Source organism: Podarcis filfolensis (genome assembly GCF_964270895.1).
Source record: "Podarcis filfolensis genome assembly, chromosome: 13".
NCBI lineage: Eukaryota > Metazoa > Chordata > Lepidosauria > Squamata > Lacertidae > Podarcis > Podarcis filfolensis.
In genome coordinates, this window is record NC_139615.1 from 36,982,291 (window position 1) to 37,004,671 (window position 22,381).

At 46.9% G+C, this 22,381-nt stretch overlaps 1 protein-coding gene across 1 annotated transcript in view; it reads right to left on the bottom strand.

Annotated features, from left to right (window-relative positions):
* SYT3 (synaptotagmin 3) overlaps positions 1 to 1,006 on the bottom strand; it is a 52,587-nt gene extending 51,581 nt beyond the window's left edge. Inside the window, exon 1 of the mRNA XM_083583133.1 lies at positions 639 to 1,006. The gene's annotated coding sequence lies outside the window, so the exon portion shown is untranslated. The remainder of the gene's footprint in view (positions 1 to 638) is intronic.
* Positions 1,007 to 22,381: the final 21,375 nt, after the last annotated feature.

Here is a 22,381-nt window from a genome sequence, read left to right on the forward strand (position 1 = left end):
ATCCACGTTCCTCCTCCCTCCCCCCCCCCACGCAAAAAAAGAAGCAAAGCGTTTTAACCTGGCCCTAAACCACTTGCACCCCTGTTCCACTGCACCCCAGACATTGCCCCCTTCTCTCTACCCTCCTCGCATCCTCAGCTCTTAGGCTTCCCCACCGAGACCCTAACCCTTCTCATCTTACCCCCACCTGTGCCTCGCCCCCAAGCCTGCAGCCCGCCCCCCCGGCTTTCCAGATGCACCCCTCAATCAAATGCCCCCTGGCCCCACGCCCCTCTCGCGTTCCAGCCGCCTGCATGCCTCCACAGCCCCCCCGCTGCCCCCCCAAAGTGCACCCCTCTTTTCTCCCTACGGAGCACCCCTTTCTGCTCTCGCCCTACACCCGGCCCACCTGTACCGCACTTTCCTCCTCCTCTCTGCAGCGATGTCCGTGGGTCGGGGGGGGGTCCCCTCGACCATGCAACCTCCCTCTTCTCAGCGCACCCCTGATTCTCTTCTCCCAACACCACCTCCTCCTCCGATGGGGAAAGCAAAGCAACCAACCCCCGACCGCATCGCCCGGCCCTGCGCCCTGTCTCCGCGGTAGGGGCGGCGGCGGCGGCAGCAGCAGCAGCGCCCGTCCGGAGTCGCCTTTCCCTTACCTGCAGGACAGAGACGGCAGCGGAGTAGCCGCTGCTTGCTGCGCGAAGGGCGGGCGCCTTGTTGAGCTCCACGACCGCCGCCTCCCTCGCCCGGCTGCCCGGGAGCTGGCGCTGCCGGCCAAAGCGGCGGCGCTAGAGGGCGCGCGTCCTGGAAAGGGATGGATGGATGGATAGATGGAAGGAAGGAAGGAGGAGAGGAAAGAGGAGAGGTGGGGTGGTGGTGGGCGAAGAGAGCTGCAGCAGGCAGCCCTCTTCCCCAAACCCGGGTGGGTCAGGGGGCGGCGCGAAGGAACAGGAGGGTTCCCCGCGTGGAAAGGCTGCAAGCGGAGGCTGGACGGCGGCGCTCGTGCGTTGCGCGTGTACACGGGCTGTGCATCGCCGGGGTGCATGGCCCAGCGTGCGCGCGCACGCCCAGCAAGGCTCTAGGAGCGGCGGTGCATTTTCTGGGTTCCGGGGCGGGAACTGGGGCAGCCCCCGGTTTTGCAAAGGCATCTTGGAAGCGCTGGGTGTGCAGACGGACGCAGGTGGTGGGTCGAGGAGGGGGAGTCCGGCAAGGCAGAAGGTGCCCCGGAGATTGCCAACTTTGCAAGAGGTCCCTACAGCGGTGCCTTTGGCTCTGGGGAAAGAATTAGCAGGGCCAAGACAGCCTTTACACTGCTGCCTGGTTATTTTAATTTTTATTTGCTGTGAAGCGCGTTACAGGCCGAGCAGGTTGCTTCTCTGCTCCTTCCCCCAGTTTGCACCCCCGACGTGCGCAAGGAGAGCTTTGCGCATTTGGGGAGCGGACCTTTCTTCCCTCGCCCTCGCCTCCTGCTTTTAACAAGCGGCTTCCTGTGCAGGAACTGAGCTTTGGGAGCCCTTCCTGCTATCGTTGATGGGAAGGAGATTCATGCGCTTAATTTCAGCATGATTCCTTAATTTCTGCATTGCTGGTGCCACAGGAGACTTAAAGGGTAGGTAGGGGGTGACGACAACAATAACTCGCCAATAACTCGCCCCATTCCTGCCCCGTGGCTGGACTTTTGTGGTTACTGGAATCATTTAATTGGAGGTTAAATCCAGGCTACTATAATCCTAAACGTGCTTCCACGACTTCGGAGAAGAGATGTTAGGATTGGGGTGCTGAAGTGAGACCTGCGGGTATAGGGCAGTACAGTGGTACCTTGGGTTAAGAACTTTATTCGTTCTGGAGGTCCGTTCTTAACCTGAAACTGTTATTAACCTGAAGCACCACTTTAGCTAATGGGGCCTCCAGCTGCTGCCGCCGCACGATTTCTGTTCTCATCCTGAAGCAAAGTTTTTAACCCGAGGTACTATTTCTGGGTTAGCGGAGTCTGTAACCTGAAGCGTCTGTAACCTGAGGTACTACTGTATATTAATAATAATAATGGACTCATCTCTCAATTTCAGAAATCTAACATGTAGGCAGAGGGTTGTCTCACCAGAAATTCACCTTGCCTCTTCTGTGCTCCCCGCCTTAGTTTGTTTTAATCTATAAAACAATACTAACAACAAAATAGCAACCCAACTAGGGTTGCCATATTTCAAACAGTGAAATATGTTTCACTGTTTGTTTGTTTGTTTGTTTTTTGCCAAAGTTGTTGAGCAAAATTGCATTAAAAAGTAGACGTTTTTGAGCTATTTTTTATGGAAAGGTTGCCATATGTTGATTTCCGCCAGGACACTGTTACCAACTGCAGTACAGTGGTACCTCAGGTTACAGACGCTTCAAGTTACAGACACTTCAAGTTACAGACACTGAGGCTGTGCCCAATGAGTGTTAAAATTGATTCATTGAGACATTTGTTTGTTTTCTGCAGTTTTATTTTTTTAAAATAATTTTTATTAACCGACCAATCAAATCAAATCAAATCACATCACATAAATTCCGAATTACAAAGCCAAATTTTAAATTTTTGTTGAGGGGACCCATATTTCAAGTTCCGAAGGGGGCTTATGATCATCTTGCTACTGCGTTAATATCCACAAATCAGTCCAAATAATGTTCATAATTCTATCCAGTCTTATCTTGCTGTTTCCACATCTCATCTTGTTCGTATATTTTTCTATTTTTCTTTATGATCTCTTCTGATAATCTCCTTAAGCAGATAAACACCAATTATAATCCTGTGTGAATTTTTCCGTTTGTCCAGTCCTCATATCAAGATGGTTTCCATGTATCATCGCTTTCATAAATAACATCACTCTTTCCATCATTAATCTCGCAAATCTGTCGCTCTTAAGTCCCTCTGAGGAGTCTCACCCACAATATAAAAACAGCTCTGTTCCTCCTCCCAGACTTAAGTCCTCTGACAGAACTTGCCAACATGGCGACGGTATTTTTTACTGCGTCATTCCAAAGCTCTTAAACTTTCCACGATCTTCTTGAAACATGCTTTGGTTAGAAAATTATCTCCACACAGTCATAAATCCACAGCTTAAGTCATTTAAACGGCATTACTAACTTGTGACTTGTGGGGGGGGGGATTCTTGGTTAATCACATAGAGAAAAGAAAGGAAAGTTTTTTCCCCCTCCCCCATCCAGTCCCTTTGCCATACCGAGCCTTGGTGGGTCTTCTCATGATTTATTCTTGTTCCTCCGACCCATCTTGTTTATCAGAGATCTCTTCAGTTAGCAGTCTTTACTCCCCCTTCTTCCTTGAAATATGTGCATTCGCTTCCTCCTAATTGTTTCTTTTGAAGTTGCTGCAAACTAAAGGCACGGATCAGAGACAGCGTCCAGGAGCGCCGAAATCCACAGGAGGGCTTTTTGCCTAGTGCCCCCATCCCCACAAATTCGGGGGGTGGTATAAGGCACAGCAGGCAAGGGCAGTCCCCCCCACACCCTTGGGGGGGCAGGGAGGCTATTTACTCCCATCACAGCCTCCTAATTACCTCGTGTGGGTCGGAGAGATGTTATTGTCAGCCATCTTCCGATGCGCCCCTAGTGACCCCTCGTTTTCTGCAGTTTTAACAAGTATTGCCTGCTCGCTTCCAAGCCAATCTTGGCATTCTTATGGACTAGAAACTTCCTTTAAAAAAACAAACCCACGAACACTCAAGTATTGCTTCCAGTTTGTTTTTTAATGCTCCCAGGAATTTCAACACACACTCAGCGCTTCTTTATAGATCAGGCCAGGTTTAGTGCAAGAAGCTTCATAGTAGATTGTGCGTGTCTGCATGCTAGGCTTGGGTACCTGTACAAGTGCCACATGCTCCCGTTTTATGGTGCATTGAGAAGCCATTTGGACATCTTTGCAACATGGAGCAAGCTCCTGTTAGCATTTCACAGCTGGGAAGGTGTTCCGTTTACCTTCTGGGACTGGGGAAAGAGACAAGCCACGGGGACACAGCATCTGTGGAGCCACAGCACTGGGGCAGAGGGAGATTGCTCGTTCCCATGCACACAGAGTGCACAGATTCTGCGATGTCCTTCTGCATATACACACTAGGGGTTGCCAGGTTTTGACTGTGCACCGACAGAAATGAATGTAATTTCTTTATGCCTGCACGCCTGATGCTCAAAGCACATCCACCCACCCGCAGGCACAGATTTACCTTGTTGGATTTACCTGTAAAAGCAAGTCTGGGTTTCTTGCCTCTGTACATGCTTTTTCATACAGACCGCACCAATGTGAAGAATCTTTTTTTCCGCCTGAGCGCCACGTTCTCTTCTGTGGAACCTTCTGAGCGTCACATGCCCGTGGTGGGTGGGGCCAGATTCAAAAGTGGGTGGAGCAATAAATTTACATTTTTGCTTTGTACGTTTCTAGACACTCCCTACTCCCCAATCCAGACAAGCAAGAGACATGATCAGAGTTCAAGGCCACATTGCAGTCAGGTAAAAACATTCCAAGTGTGAAGCCACATTTGACCCCTGGGCCTGAGATTCCCTGCAAAACCATATTCAACATATTGCCTTATGCATTCATGTTTACATTAGTTAGTCGTCCCATAATGTAAGTGCTCTTAGCTCACATTCATAACTAGTTATCCTTGTCGGATTCATTCCTTCTTTTCCTCTGTGATGAAATGATGGTATGTTAAATTGGTCTCAACTAGGGCCTTTTCAGTACTGGCCCCGACTTGGTGGAACGCTCTGTCACAAGAGTCTAGGGCCCTGCGGGACTTGACATCTTTCCGCAGGGCCTGCAAGACAGAGCTGTTCCGCCTGGCCTTTGGTTTGGACTCAGTCTGACCCTTCTGTTTCCCTCCCCTTATGGTCTTGATCTATGGGCTACTTTTAAAATGAGACTGCATTTTAAATTTCATTTTAACCTGTATTTTAAATTGGTTCCCCCCCCCCCCGCCCTATTATGTTTTTACTGTAATTTTACTGGTGTTATTTTACTGGGAGGGCGGGGTATAAATAAAATTCATTATTATTATTATTATTATTATTATTATTATTATTATTATTATTATCTCCCACCCTTTAAAAATTAGATTGTAAGCTCACGGGGGCAGCAGCCTCCTGGAGTTGTATTAAACTGAGGTTGCTCTATAAAGTTCCATGTGAATTGATGTTAGAAATAATAAAGGGCTCCTCTACGGGACAACTGTGGTTTAATTTGCAGATTCAGCACCCTCTTTTGTAAGGCTTGTTTGACAGTTTGTGTGTAACATCAAAACAGAAGGAAGTTTAATAGACATGTTTGAGGTACTAGTCTTTGTTTTGAGCTTGCATATTAGCTATATACACACACACACACATTTGCACAGGAGGTGGTGGTTGTTGACTTCCCTCTGTCTCAAGAGACAATGGAGTGCACCTTTGGGGGTGAAGTCAAACTGTTGCGTTACCAGCACCGAAGTGACCTCTTCAGGGTGCAAGCCTGGGCAGGGTGTATGGAGGTCCTGGGCTGCCCAGATGACAAGATCCTCCTTTCAGCCTTGCTGATGAGGTCCAAAAGAAAGCAGAGCAATACATTTTGCACCAGCTTGGCTGCTGGAGTTGCTGCAAGGAGACATACAAGATGCCATCCAACCAATTTAGGGGCTCCACTGCAGATTTGTTTGGGTTTACTCCTTAGCCTTTTCTTTTCCCGAATGTATCTCACAAAACAGTGGAGGTTTAGGATCAGAGTTTTCTTTCTCCTAGATGGGCTGCTTACCTTCCCAGGTTGATGAACCCCACCTGCGGCAGATCTGCCCCTCACTTTCCTCTACAGCACAGGCAGAAACCGCCTCATTGACTGTTGAACCCACTATTGGTCCTGTCTGCTCAATCTGCCAGAGCCTGTCTTTGCATGCAAGGGTAAGTCGCTAACTCACTGAGCCTTTGAGACTCATCAGCCAACCCATCTGTTAGAATTCCTGCTCCATGATTGCAGTCATGGGATTTTTGTCTATTACATGACGGTATATATTTTGACTCCACAGAGTGGGAAGTGACAGAGACAGGATGTTTGTGTTACTGTGTTCCATGAAGTGGGACTATTGTCCTTTGTTCTTTTTCTCTTTGCTCTCTGATGCTAGAGAGAGAGGGAGCCATGTTGCAGTGCTCCGTGTGTGTTTATATGTAAATAAAGTAGATAAGCCAAAATGCTGAGTTGCTGAGGTCTGTTACGCAACTGCAAAGACTCTGCGGATCCCTAAGTGTGCCAATGTCTGTTGGCATCAGTCACTGTGATGTTCGGGCTGAAGAAAGCTTTTGAAGCTCCCAAACGAACGACCAGGAAGGAGAGAACATGCCAGTCGGGTCCTACACTCGAGCGTAGGACGAGCTGCTGACACCATCACCTGGTTTAGCTGGGCAGTCGAAGCTGTTCCAGGGTATTGCTGCTGTCACATACTGATAACTTCTAGGAGCCATGAGTGAGAGCTGAGTGCAGGATAGGGAGAAAAAGTGGATAAACTACCCCACAAGGAGCACGACGTTCCCCCTTGCACTGTCTCTCCCCTAACACCTGGTGTCTCCTTTCAACTCCCAGGACATTTGAACAAATCTTGGTGTGTACATTGGGAACACGACTGCATGCCTCAAATTCACCAGCCCTCCCAGTTTTGTGTCCGTTTTCAAGGGGAGGCAGGAAACTGCAAAAAGCTACAATGCAATTTTCAGCTTAAAGATTGAGAGCTCAGTGTATGCTTGTTTATAAATTTCATTACCCATCTGAAGTTTGGTCATAAACACTTTACGTTTCAAAGGGTGTAGGGAGGAAAATACAGAACACATTGTCATGCAGATTATGTTGTAAAGACTGTGATATCACGGGGAAGATTGGTGTGCATGTCCAGGACACAGTTCTACACTTCAAGTTCAAACCCCAGCTCAACCCACCCAGGAGCAGGTCTTCTTATGTGTACACACTCTCAACAATTAATTTTAAACTCTGGAAGTTGGGCGCTCCAGATGAGAGTTTTGTGACTGTTCTGATTTGAGCAGGCAGTCTTTGGAATCTTGCTTTCCAAAACGAGGGTTCAGCTCTGTGTGTCGTCCCCCCCCCCCTTGTAGTGCACCCATCGCACACATGCTCGGCTGGCGTGCGCCTTTGCAGCCACACACTGCATGCACCACCTGCCACTCATTTCTCAGCGTGCCTAGGCTCACCAGAGAAGTCTCTCGCTCCTGATCGCCTTGTCTCTCTGTGCTTGCTCTGTGCAGAGACAGCCCTTGGGCTATGCTGACTTGAAACATATGGCTTTGCTCTTGCCCGGCCACTCTCTGTGACCATGTGGTTTCTGGCGTCCAGAGGACAGAGACTAACATGAAGCAGGGAGAGAGAGGACACTGTGATCAACTCACATCTTCACAAGCTGTTCTTTCGTATGCACTTACATGCCAGTTCTAAAATAAAAGGAACCAAGGACACATGCCTGCTTAGAAGTTGCTTTTTTCTGATGCTCCAAAACCGAGATTATGAGGCTGGCTGTGTTTACTTTGTCTGGAATGTGAAACGTTTTGTGCATGCTCAGAGGACCCGGCGCCTGCCAGCAACCAGTAAGGGATGCCTGCTTTCATAACTAGCTGAGTGAGTTCTAGCTCCTCGGCCCCCCTTCCTTGCTTCACAGAGGATTTTGATGGATCAAATGCTGCCTGAAAAATTCTGGTTCCAAATTAATGAATGTTAAAATGATGTTGGATTGAAAATAAGTGGCATTAGCAACAAAGTTAATAAGAATATGCAAAAATGAATTGATAAATGGATGAAAATATAGAGTTATAATATGTTAAGATAAACGAAAGAGGGTAAGGATTTGCTGATTTGATTATTTAAATGGGAATACAAAAAGGGGAGGTGTGAGGAGGCCAAGGAAATAAGATAACGAGTTAGGGTTACAAAAATGGATTTGTTTTTATTTTCCTTTTCTTATTTTATGTATTTTTCTATGTTTCTTTTATTGTATTTCTTTCTTTTTATATGATCTTTTAAATTCATGTCTTTGTAAAACTCCAATAAATATCTTTATAAAAAAAAAAGAAAAGAAAAATTCTGGTTCCATATAGACACACTGGGTTGCAGTCAAAGTATACTCAAAGTAGACCCACTGAATTTAATGGGCATGGCGAATGCAGAGCCATTAATTTCAATGGATCAACTTTTGAGTAGGACTCTTTACAAAAAAGCACTTCGAGTAGGACTTAGAGGGATACAACTCTCAGGCTGTATACCGCACACACCATACATTTAAAGCACATGCCTTCCAAGGAATTCTGGGAATTTTAGTTTGTTAAGGGTACTGGAAACTGTAGGTCTCTGAGGGTGAACTACAGTTCCAAAGAAATTTGGGGGAAGACACGTGCTTTACGTTTATGGTGTGTATGCAGCCCCAATTTCTTTCAAGGGATACGTTAACTTATTACTGGAGTCGCATTCTGTGCATGTAGCAACTAAGAGTAAAGGTAAAGGGACCCCTGACCATTAGGTCCAGTCGCGGACGACTCTGGGGTTGCGGCGCTCATCTCGCTTTATTGGCCGAGGGAGCCGGCGTACAGCTTCAGGGTCATGTGGCCAGCATGACTAAGCCGCTTCTGGCGAACCAGAGTAGCGCACGGAAACGCCGTTTACCTTCCCGCCAGAGCGGTACCTATTGATCTACTTGCACTGCGTGCTTTCGAACTGCTAGGTGGGCAGGAGCAGGGACGAAGCAACGGGAGACTGAGCTGTAAATCAGGAATACCTCGATTCAAATCCCACTTCTGCCATATGCTAAATAGCTGGGTTTAGGCAAGCACTCTCCCAAAGCCTCACACTCCCGTCAACAATATCAGGATGATTATCCTACCAGGGTACTTCCAGACTGCCACTATTTTGGGGGTGCAATTCAGTCACATATCGGCAGATTCAGGTCGCGCAATTAAAGTTGATCCTCGCTTCCTCCCCAAAACTAGATTTCATTGTGATAAGGAAAATGCCCTAGAAACTGTAGGATTACGCTTGACGCCATGTCACCTGACTTCCCCGATGACAAACCAGAATAAATGCTCAATAAATTGTGAACACTGTCTAACCTCCCTGCAAACAAAGCAAGACGAATGCTCCAGTCGGGTCCTCCAGAAAGGTGCAGGCAATATTGTTTTATGGTTGACTGAGGTAATGGAGTCTTGTTTTTCTCCTGGTCGCAAAGCTTATTTACGGATGTATACCCATGCTAAAACTCAGCGGTGGAGGAAACCACTCGGGTGCCTGGGATGGTGCACCCAGGGGCGGGGCAGCCGCCCATAGGGGTGGGGCAAGGGCGGAGTCTCCGGAGTCTGCCTGGGAACTCAGCTGCCCTACAGCTGGGAGGTTAGCAGTGGGCGGACCATTTGGGCCAGGGGTCAGCAAATCTTTTCAGCAGGGGGCCGGTCCACTGTCCCTCAGACCTTGTGGGGGGGCCGGACCATATATATTTTTTTTAAAAATGAACAAATTCCTATGCTCCACAAATAACACAGAGATGCATTTTAAATAAAAGAACACATTCTGTTGTTGTTTAGTCGTTTAGTTGTGTCCGACTCTTCGTGACCCATGGACCAGAGCACGCCAGGCACTCCTGTCTTCCACTGCCTCCCGCAGTTTGGTCAAACTCATGTTCGTAGCCTCGAGAACACCTTCCAACCATCTCGTCCTCTGTCGTCCCCTTCTCCTTGTGCCCTCCATCTTTCCCAACATCAGGGTCTTTTCCAGGGAGTCTTCTCTTCTCATGAGGTGGCCAAAGTACTGGAGCCTCAGCTTCAGGATCTGTCCTTCCAGTGAGCACTCAAGGCTGATTTCCTTCAGACTGGATAGTTTTGATCATCTTGCAGTCCATGGGACTCTCAAGAGTCTCCTCCAGCACCATAATTCAAAAGCATCAATTCTTCAGCGATCAGCACACATTCTACTCATGTAAAAACACCAGGCAGGCCCCACAAATAATCCAGAGATGCATTTTAAATAGAAGGACACATTCTACTCATGTAAAAACACGCTGATTTCTGGACCTTCTGCAGGCCGGATTTAGAAGAGATGCATGGCTTGGGCGCACTGCAGGCCCCGTGGTGAGTGCTGCCCGGCATTGTGTCACCCCCCTCAGTGGTGACACCTGGGGCGGTCCGCACCCACCTCACCCCCTTCCTCCGCCCCTGCTAACACTTTGGTCCAAGTTTACTTAGCAAAGCAGATGCTTAACAGACCTGACTAATCTATTTGTTGAATAAAGAAACTGGTTTTGCCATTTTGGAAGCCCTTTTTCTCTGCAGAATCTCTGCAGAATTATAAAACACAGGATTTGGGATAACGGAGTCCTTTGACTCATGATAAACAGATTATAAATTGACTCAACCGGCTTACCTGCATTTTGAAGATCTGTTTCCGCTGCCACCACCCCGCTTCTCACGGGCACACACTGAGTCCAGACAGATGTTAACATAAACAAATAATCAAGTTTATTTTTAAATGCAGGAACAAGCTTATGGTTTCAGTTAGTTTTTCTTGTCAGTTTCTTAAATCTTAGTTCCTAACAACTTCAAACTGATTATCCCCAACTATCTATCTGACTCCACCTAACCATTCCTCTCACTCTCTCACAATACAACTCTACCAACCCACACCTAATCCTCCCTCTTCCTTCTTCAGCTCCCAAACCTCAACTGACTTTCTAAACCTCCCACTCCCCCCTTGCATTCCCACTGGCCAATCACATCACACTCATTTTAACCCTTTCCTTATGACCCACCTAGGAGGCAAACGCCACAACCTGCCCCGTGTGAATATACATATTGGGTATACATGCGCCCGTGCATAACTATTACAAGCAGGAAATTGCATGGAGCCATTATGTCAGGAAGACGAGAGGGCAGCTCTTTGGCTACAGGCACCTGCCTGTCAGTGTCCCTCGCTGTCACGCCGCCGCCCTGCGGCACATGTCAGCACATCGCAGGCTAATCCTGGCCGACAAACAGGCCTGGCGGGCAAGGTTACCACAGGAAAGAGCAATTACTCTGAGCACGCATGGGAACTCTGGGAGGAGCGAAGGGGCAGCGGGGGTGATGGCGAAAAGGAGCTCAACTGGACATCTTCAGATGGCTGCAGGCCGCAAAAGCCATTTCAAGCATGGGGCTGTCCCTCCGATGCTTTAGATCGGGAGGGGAAACTGCAGCCTTCCATACATTGCTAGGCACCTGAAATATACTCGGAGTCGAGTGTGGATTTCATGCTCTTTATTCAGCTCATAGTAGTGAGGAATGGAAGTTTCCACGAACTGTCTGCTTTATATACATTATTTACACAATGGGCCCCACGTGATTGGCTAATTCCGGGATTCTCCTGTAGGCCAATCAGGTTGCGGATTCACTTCCACCTGGAGTTGGATTGGGTGGCTCCTGCGGACCAATCAGACTGCTGCATTCTGGATCCTATTGTTCTAGGACCAATCAGACTGCTGCATTCTGGATCCTATTGTTCTAGGACCAATCAGACTGCTGCATTCTGAATCCTATTGTTCTAGGACCAATCAGACTGCTGCATTCTGAATCCTATTGTTCTAGGACCAATCAGACTGCTGCATTCTGAATCCTATTCAACTCAGTACATAACAGCACCAACTCCACCATCGTCAACCATGTGGTTGGGGATGATGGGAGTTGGAGTCCAAAAACCATCCGGAGGGCCACCCACCCCTGCTTAAAACGCCTTCCAGAAAATCCAGGCTTCCATCCACTTCCATTCTTCCCTAGTAGATCAGGGCTGGGGGACCTGAGTCTCTGCAGCTGTTGTTCTTCTCCAGCTCCCACCAACAGCCCCCAGGTAGGATAGCTGATGGTCACTTCCCTGCAACTGGATTCCTTGACCTCCCATTTTTGTCCCTCTCCCCTCACTGCAGAGCATTCCCTATCAAAAGAAGGGTGAGTTCCACCAGCGTTACACCGACAAGACGCAGCATACACACCCTCCATCGTCCTGAGAAAACCCCTTAATCCTGATGTTATTCTATGTTAGTACAATACCTGCTGGAAATGTAAAGAAAAAGAAGGTAGCTTTTATATGTGGCAGACTTGTAAGGTAATAAAAGCAGTCTGGGAGATTATATATAATGAAATGGGGGGGGGGGAAATGTTTACAATAACCTTTCTTTAAAAAAACTCCAGAAGCTTTCTTATTAGGAATTATAGGTACTGACATCCCAAAGGAGCAGAAAAGATTTTTTATGTATGGGACAAAAGCCGCTCAGAATCTGTGTTACTAGCCCAGAGATGGAAAGAAGACAAAAGACCCTACCAGAGAGGAATGGCAAACCAAGCCGAAATGGCAAAGCTGACTGGAAAAACTCAGGAACCAAGAGGACAAAAACGTTTAAAAAAAGGGGGGGGATAAGTTATCTAGGAGACAGAGTGGTCTCATGGAAAATATTAGAAGGTTTTTATTTAACTTGTAATGTAACAAATAAAGGTAAAGGTACCCCTGCCCGTACGGGCCAGTCATGTCCAACTCTAGGGTTGTGCACCCATCTCACTTAAGAGGCCGGCGGCCAGCGCTGTCCGGAAACACTTCCGGGTCACGTGGCCAGCGTGACGAAGCTGCTCTGGCGAGCCAGCACCAGTGCAGCACACGGAAACGCCGTTTATCTTCCCGCTATAAAGCGGTACCTATTTATCTACTTGCACTTAGGGGTGCTTTCGAACTGCTAGGTGGGCAGGAGCTGGGACCGAAAGACGGGAGCTCACCCCGCTGCGGGGATTCGAACCGCCGACCATGCAGTCGGCAAGTCCTAGGCACTGAGGTTTTACCCACAGTGCCACCCGCGTCCCTAATGTAACAAATACCATGGATAATGTGAATTGATATAAACGAATAATATGCAGTTGTAAATGTTGAGAATAGGACCCCATGGAGGGGGTGGGGGGAAGTCGCGAGATTCAGAGTAATCTCAATATATGGATATGTATTTGGATTGTGAAAATTTTATATTTGTAAAATCAAATTAAAATGATTTTTTTAAAAAATAATCCTGATAGTATATAATCCTGCAGGATAGTACGCACCCCGGAAATGATCTCTTTCAGCTTCTGCCTTCTGGAAGAAGGTACAGGGTTATAAAGACTAGGACTAGCCACCTGAGAAACAGTTTCTATCCAAATACGATTTAGGTTTTAAACGCAGTGTAAGGTAGTCTCTGTGGGAGTATATTGTATTTAATTATGGGGTGTCAGAGTTTTTAGGGAGTTAACCAGGCTGGGATAGCTGGGATAGCAGGCTTGTTGGTTTTTGAATGTCTGGTGTAGATTTTTTCAATTTCGTTGTTCTGTATGGGACAATGACAATAAAGATTATCGTATTGTATTTTGGTTTTATCCTTTGGCAGACTTCCAAGAAGAAAAACACACACCAATAAATAACTTTTTGAAAGGGGCAAGATTAGGCATGGATGCACAAAGCATTTTTTAAAAAAATTAAACTCTTTATGTTCTGTTCCACTCCCCCTTTCTTCCTGCCCAGGGCGCCCCTGCTCTCTGCCTGCACCTCAGAGACAGGGCCTCAGCAGTGGTAGCCTCTCCTGCTCCTCTCCTGCTCTCCAGCAGCCACTACGAGCTGCCCAGGTGAGGAGGCTAGCGGCAGCAGCCACGGAGAGGCAACAGGACGTTCCCTCGCCACCACTGGGGACAAATACCAGCTCATCCTCTTCCCTGAGCTCTGATGCAGCAGCACTGGCAGGGAAAATAGGGACATTCCGGGATCAAATCAGAAGCTGGGATGGTTTTAGAAATTCCGGGACTATCCCTTTAAAATTGGGACACTTGGTGGTTATGCATCAAACGCCTACCCTGGGGAAATCGTCCTGACGCTTTTCTCTGCCTTGCACCTATTCTCTCCCTCTTTCTTATCCCAGACCTACAACTTGCAATCCCTTCTGAGGAAATTCCTTAGGTTGCTTTCCTTTCACACACAGAGAACGCGGGAGTCCCAATTCTCTCATCTCCCCCCCTTCCCCTTGATGTATAGCGACTCATTGATCTTCTTCCTGCTGAGAACATGAAATTCTACGTTTCCAGCCTTCTCTCCCAGCAGCATGCAATAACTCATTTGCGCCTCTCGGAGAAGCTGAAATTCCCAGCTGCCCCAGCCTCCATCACTTGAAGCCACTGAACCCATGCTTGGGAGAGCTCTACGGAGGAAAGGGGCTAGGGCAGCAACATGGACCATTATTTCCATGGCAACTGTATCCATGGCAATGGGCCAACCAGTCAATCACTTCCCTTCCACATCTGGCTGATGGTGTGGTGGGAGACCAGAAGGAGGACGAGATGGTTGGACAGTGTTCTCGAAGCTACCAGCATGAGTTTGACCAAACTGTGGGAGGCAGTGGAAGACAGGAGTGCCTGGCGTGCTCTGGTCCATGGGGTCACGAAGAGTCGGACACAACTAAACGACTAAACAACAACAAATATATATATAATTTTAAAATGGTAAGTATCCCCAAGTTCCTGCTTTAAAAAACACAACCTGGAAATGCCCATCAACTTGGGGGAGTCCAGCTCCCTAGATTATTTTTAGGGGGGCTGAAGGTACCTTGGCCCCTAGGAGCTTACTCCTATGGTGATGGCAGCCGCACCTTTACTTGACATCACACCTGATTTAACCAGTAGTTCCTCTGCCTGCCTGGCTTGGCAAATATCATCGGGTTTCACTACACCACAGCAAGGCTTACTTTGCAAAGCAGACGATTGTGTCCAGGCAAATGTGGGCTGAGTTGCGGCACAGAGAGAAAGAGATGCACCATTTATTTTTTGCTGCATGTGGCACCTCTGCACACCTCCACAAAGAGCGGCCACACTTGCGCTGTGCTTATTTTGATCTGCGAGTTGGCTCGAAAACGTCGGTGGTGAAGAGAACAAAGTTGGCAGCGGGGAAAGAATTTGGTTCCAGGAAATGATGCTTTATCAATAGGAAAGCTGTTGCTTGCGCCAGGATGAAAGAAGCAGCTCCATCCAGTTGGGAGGTTCTGATCCATCCAAGGGGAAGCAGGCAGTCCTTCAGCTCAGCAGTCCGTGAAGGAAAAAGGTCTTGCTCTGTCTGCAACAGCATTGCATCTCCCTTCTCTGATTCTATTTGTAGTTTATGTCAAGAGCAGTGAATGCTGGTTCTCCTAAAGACTCTCTGCAGAACTTGGGCTACAACCAAGATCTCTGGCTGCCATCCACGGATCGGGAAGATTTCCCCTTTTCTGTCTCATTGTACCAGAACCCCATGAAAGTCGGTTACAGAATGCACAATTAGCACGAGGAATGCGCACCACCACAGGGTGCGGTTGAAGGCAGCCATTAGCCTCGACGGCTTTTGGAAAAGGGGGCCTGATCAACAGCTTTTAGACATTATTGCTAATGGAACATCCATGTAGGAACACGGGGACGGCTCTGTCATTAGGCAGAGGGAGGCAACCGCCTCGGGCGGCAGAGGATGTTGGGGAGGGAGTCAAGGCATGGAAGGACAGAGCACAGGGCCCTGCAAGCTGCCATGCTGCATTTGGGTGCAGTAGCTGTTCCACTGCAAGTTTTGAAGGAAGGTTTGACTACCAGTCCAGTCAGTTTCTGTATGTAGAAGCTTCGGGCAGCCGTGTGTCTTTGGTGTAGCCCAGACCTTACATGCTGGCAGTGGGGTGCCACAGTTGCTGTTATGTACTGTTCCACCCACAGCAGCGGATCCAGGGGACTTGGTTTCAACGCCACCTAGGGTCGCACCACAGCCTCAGCAAGAATCGGGCGGGGCCCCCCCCGGACCTGGGTACCGCTCCCCGGCAGTCTGGCAGGGTTTCCAAGCGCCCAACTTATTTAAAGGACTATGTTGTTGGACATGTAATACTGTCGGTCTAATGGAAGTAGGTGAAATGTAACCAATATGTTTTTGTGCCTAATTGAACCATTACGTGTAGTGCTGTATATAAGGAAACCATTACCATTGTAACTAACACCTTATCACGGTGGGGAGGGGTGTTATGTACTGAAGTTCTCACCCTGGGCCAGCAGGGGGATACTGTAGGATAGTTCAGGTCCACATATGCAAATAAGGGATCGAAAGTGACGTTCAGTGATTGGATAGTTACAGAAAATGGTTACTGTTGCGTTCTAGCGGAGCTCTATATAAGCAGGCTGGCTGAACCCTTCAGTTCAGTTCAGGTCAGTTCTGGCCTGTGAATAAACAAGAGCTGTTTGAAGAATCGCTGTGTCGTCTGGTAGGTTCACCCACAACTTAACAGTTGCCAAATGCAGCCTCCTGTGCTTTGTTCTTGGGTCTCTTTCCAGGCCACACACCCCTCCCCGGCCAAAATCTCCCTTTCCAGACCTTAGTCTGCTGGCCTTCCTCTGCCTGGCTGCAGGTTCCTCTGATCATTCCTCTTGCTTGCCTGAATGGAGGGCTTAATAGAGAGGGCTGGGTTGCATAGTAACTAGGGTTGCCATATTTCGAAAAGTGAAAACCCAGACACAAGATTTAGAGAAGCCGTCCTGGTTTCTGATTTGATCCCAGAATGTCCCACTTTTCTTTAGGATGTCCCTGATTTCACTAGAGAAATGCTGGAGGGTATGGAGTTGTCCAACCCCCAAGCTGTCTGAAGGCAATTCTGTCTGGGGAAGTTTTTAATGCCTTTAATCTGTTAAGTGGTGAGGCTAGGCCGAAGCCTGCTGGCATTTCTGTGGGCAGTAAAAATACTCTTATTCTGTGTGGTTCTTAATGGCTTTTAATATAGGAGTGAAGGTTTTAGCTCTGCTCCATTTGATTTTAAGGTTTTTCCTTTTCATTCTCGTTAATTAATGGGTGCGGGGGTTTGGGGTTTTGTTTTGTTTTTTTGCTTGGTTCTTTTATGTAAATTGCTCTTATGGGGCCCTTGAGTGATATAAATGTGCTCTGAAAGCAAATTAGTAAATAATCTTAAGACTCCAAGGAGAAATCCTAGGAACGGAAGGGGGAACACACTGAGCATGCTCAGTGGATGTGGGATGCTGGCCGGCTGTTGGGGCAGGCAGGGGAAGCAGAAAACTAGGTGGGAGGGAGGGAGAATGGAATTCTGTGGGATAAATCAGCCTTATAAATCAGCATGCTTAACTCTAATTAATACATGAAGGGGTTAAGACCATAGAGTAAGCTGTTCTGCCAGGCCTACCTAAGTCACACTTCCTTCCTTGGGAGGAAGGGTTACCAATCTCACTTCTACTATGTGAACTCTACCAGTAAGAGGTCTAAGCTCGATGCTCCAAATCTAGATCACACGGCTTAAGCAAGCCATCTTCGTGTTTCTGTACCAATAATTTAGAAACATTTATCACTCTGGAACTGACCTAAGTTTTTCTGCCTATCTTGCTACTGTATGGAAAAGAACATGAATCTGGCCTTTGAAGCGTTTTTAATTCTAATGGATTCTTTATTATTTGTTGTATTTGATATAAGTTGTTTAAAGTTATTGTGACTTTTTTATATTGGATCAGATGGTTATTATTAACGTTTGATGTTTTATTATGTTTTATATGTGTTGGAAGCCACCCAGAGTGGCTGGGGCAACCCAACCAGATAGGCAGGATATAAATTAAAATTATTTTTTTATTTGTAAGTAAACCATTTATAACTTACCAAATGTGCGGTCTCTTTCTTTGCTAAGGGAGGTGGGGAATTTTGGAAGCAACTTAGTAAGGAATATTTTAAAGGTCTAAGCCTATTTCCCCCCTCACATTTACTTTGCTGCATGGCTTGTGATTTTAAATCTCTGCTGGGACTCTCTCACCAAAGAGTACTTGCCCCTAACCTGGACCTAGGTTTCCAGGAAATTCTCTTTTTTATTTTTCTACCTAGTGCTTTATTCTTTTAACCAAACAAAGGTATGAAAACCAACACTTTCTGCCCTACCAGCCCCAATGGGAATCAGCCAGCCCTGGTCCTCTGTGCTGGCGGACAAAGTCATCTGATTAGCCATAGGAAGTTGCCTTAGACCAAGTCAGACTTATTAGTTCCTCTGTCTCAACATTGCTCACATTCACTCCATACATTTAAAATACTATGATACTAATTTGAACAGTCACGGTTTCTCCCAAAGAACTGTGAGAGATGCAGTTTCTTAAGGGTGCTGATAGTTATTAGGAGACTCCCATTCCCTTCATAGAGTTCCAGCTGACATAGTGGTTTAATGATTCCTCACAGGGAACTCTGGGGATTGTAGCCTTGTGAATGGAATATGCTTTATTTGGATTTCTTCCTCTAAGGAACTGAAGGCACCAACGTTGTCCTCCTCCATTTCATTTTATCCTTAGAGATTGTGCCTGGCTTAAAATCAACCAGCAAGCTTTGTGGCTGAACAGGGATTTGAACCCAACGCTTCCCGGCCTTCGGCCAGCAGTGGCGTAGCGTGGGGGGTGCAGGGGGGGCGGACCGCACCGGGCGCAACATCTGGGGTTAGGGCAAATCAATGGGTTAGGGGGCGCAAATCCACGGGTTAGGGGGCATAAATTACTTGCCTTGCCCCGGGTGCTGACAACCCACGCTACGCCACTGTCGGCCAGTACTCTGAGAACCATACCAACATGCCTTAGAATCCAAAAATAAAAGAATGACAATGGAAAGCCATATAAGGTGAAACGACAATCCTACACACCCCACCCCCTCACACACAATAGGAAAAGAACAGGCAGCAGCAAAGTGGGCAGGCGACAGATGACAGAAGGATCATGTCAGTGCTCGCCAAAAGCCTGAGAGAATAAAAAGGCTTTAACTTGAGCATTTAATGTATTTTTCTTTGTTATGTTTGAGTCTCCCTTTCCTTCAAGGAGCTCACAATTCTTCCCCCTTTTATATCCTCACAACAACCCTGTGAGTTAGGTTTGTTGGACAGATTAGAGGGACTAGGTGCAGGTCACCCAGGGTGGAGAGGCCCAACCAGTCTATTAGGAGGACCTAGCGTTGGCCGATGGAAGAATGGAGGATGAAATTAATGGACTATGCGGAACTTGACAAACTAACGGGAAGGATCTGAAACCGGCGGGACCAGAAATTCACCAAAGACTGGAGTAAATTTACGGATTATTTGAAAAGTATTTGTGATGACCAGACGACGTTTGTAGGTTTGCAAGAAGTTCTGTGAGGAATAATATTAGAAATATTGTAAAAATGGAGAAGGAGAGACGATATGTTAAGAGATGTAAAGGCAATATTAAGTTAGGAAATGCATAAGAAGTGATTAAGACGGAGGATTATCAGAGGTGCTGATGGAAGTCCAATAAGAATGTATTTGTGATAAATTGTGTGCTATGTTTTATAATTTTGTATGTTAAAAACCAGTAAAATATTTATATATAAAAAAGGAGGACCTAGCGTTGGCAACCAACTGTGCCGTTGTCCCGTCTTGCTTACCGTGTCTTGAGAGCAGAGCTTTGCTGCCAAAGAATGAACTGAGCTGAGCTGAGTCAAGCCTGCAATTGACCGTGGGGTACTGATGTTTCATTCAGGGTGGGTGAATCTGTCAGTGTTGGTTTCCCTCCATTTCCCATCTTCTCCCCAATCTTAAATTCAGTTCTCCATAGTTCCACATCAGTTAGCAATTAGAAAATTAAAATTCATTAGCTTTTCAGTGAGGATTCCTTCCAATAAACGCATACATGTGCCTGTGCAATTTCCCCTAATTTATATTTATGTTATCAAGCAATTTCTCCTTGTATAATGTGTTTTCATATATGCATATATGAAACATGTTATACATTTTCTAATCATAGAATATGCACATACATGTGTCTATGCAATTTTCCCTAATTTATTTATGTTATCAAACCATTTCTCCTTATATTATGTATTTTCATATATGCATATATGAAACACGTTATATATTTACTAATCACAGAACTGTAGAGTTGGAAGGGAACTGAGGGTCATCTAGTCCAACCCCCTGCAATGCAGAAATCTCTTGCCCAAGGTGGGGCTCAAACCCACAACCCTGAGATTAATAATCTCATGCTCTACTGACTGAGCTATCTCAAGCTCAAGCTGATGGCACCCAGAATTCCCAGGCGGTCTCCCATCCAAGTACTAACCATGCCTGACCCTGCTTAGCTTCTGAGGTCAGATGAGATAAGGCATGTTCAAGGTAGTATGCCAGTAAATGCATGTTTAAGCCCACTGTCCCTGGTACACTGGGCTTCAGCTTTTAGGTTGAGACCCACTAGTGGGCTCATGGCCTGATCCAAGGTGAGTTGCAACAGGAGCACTACCACCGTGCAAATATATGGTAAAAGATTAAGACATGGGCATGTTTGGATTAAAAGTGGGTCTGAAATGGCCAGAGACTAGTGCTCTAGCATATGATTTTTTGTACAAATTACTTGCCTAGAGAACTGAATTGAAAAATTCAGAGAAGTGCAAATTTCAAATACAGTGGTACCTCGGGTTACAGACGCTTCAGATTACAGACGCTTCAGGTTACAGAACCCAGAAATAGTGCTTCAGGTTAAGAACTTTGCTTCAGGATGAGAACAGAAATCGTACACCAGTGGCGCGGTGGCAGCAGGACGCCCCATTAGCTAAAGTGGTGCTTCAGATTAAGAACAGTTTCAGGTTAAGAACGGACCTCCAGAACTAATTAAGTTCTTAACCAGAGGTACCACTGTACCGTTTCAATATGCAAAGTGTGAATTAGGTAGGATCACCTATGAATGCGATCTGAAACAGATTTACTCCCAATCCCTATATACAGGTATTGGGTCAGTCTCCCTGGCCATCTCAATGCATTTCAAGGTCACAGAACATTGGGAAGGCCAATCTTTTGGATGGGGATGGAGGGCTTTTGGGGAATATCCCAAAAAAACCATTCTGAAAACAACTAAGCGCTCTGAAACACATTTTAATGGCTATTTGGAAAAGCAATTCACTCCTCGGGACTTTCAGCAACTTAATTTTTTCCCCAGGATGCTAGCTAATCTTTGGCACTCTGCAACAAGGTGATTGGCAAATGGAACTGCAAATATTACCGGGGTCTCCAAATAGCTCTCTGTCTATTATGCATCTCAGCATAAATGGGAGAGATGCTGCAGAGCCAGAGACCCTTCCAAAGAGGCAACTTAATTAAAACCTCTGCAGTTTTCTTGTTAATGGTAGGACAGGGAATGGCATTTACCTTGCATGTGGTTCACTGAAGGGCTTTGCTGGCTGCGTGTGCTACTGAAAGAGGGAGCAGGCAGGGTAGGACTTAGGGGGGGGGGAAGGCCCCAGGCTCCACTAAGCAGAATGAGCTGGTGGACCCCCAAATGCAGTGGGGCTGGCTTGCCACATTCTGAAGTAAGCAAAGTAAGATTCAGCATCCTCTGAAGAGCCTCTCTCCTGTAAGATATTTAAGTCTATATAGCCTAACCTAATGGAAGTGAGAGCTGGACCATAAAGAAGGCTGATCGCCGAAGAATTGATGCTTTTGAATTATGGTGCTGAAGGAGACTCTTGAGAGTCCCATGGACTGCAAGAAGATCAAACCCTGCATCAGCCCTGAGTGCTCACTGGAAGGACAGATCCTGAAGCTGAGGCTCCAGTACTTTGGCCACCTCATGAGAAGAGAAGACTCCCTGGAAAAGACCCTGATGTTGGGAAAGATGGAGGGCACAAGGAGAAGGGGACGACAGAGGACGAGATGGTTGGACAGTGTTCTCGAAGCTACCAGCATGAGTTTGACCAAACTGCGGGAGGCAGTGGAAGACAGGAGTGCCTGGCGTGCTCTGGTCCATGGGGTCACGAAGAGTCGGACACGACTAAACGACTAAACAACACAGCCTAACCTAACTACATCAGTGGGTTGGACTTGTCAACATGCAGAGGGCTGGGAGGCAAGCCTCTGCTGGGCCATTCCCTTCCAGCTGTCCTGCTGCGAAGACCATCGCCTCTGCTCTGATGTAAATCAGTGACCTGGGCTTGAGAGCCAGGGCACACTATCAGCAGATCAAATTGTGCACACAGAATAGGCGTGAAGCTTGTGGAAGCATACAACAACTACAGATTTATTAATCATAAAGCAGGACAAAGAAACATGTCGTCCCTCTCTCATGTCGACTCAGAGAGAACAGCTAAAAGCAAAAACTATACACACAACGGAAGTTCCCAGCATACTGTGCTGGAATGTAAACAGACATGTGAGACGTGGCAAGCCCATGTCCGTTCCTTAAGGTGGAATGGAAATGTCAACAGGACTAACTACAATGTTGACTGGTTGGTTGGTTGATGGATGCAGAAGAATGGTGGGAGGAAGCAGCTGGGGAACCCCCAAGGGAAGAAGGCTCAGTAACAGGGATTGGTGGTAGGACATCAATGAGTGGTCAGAGGGAGAAG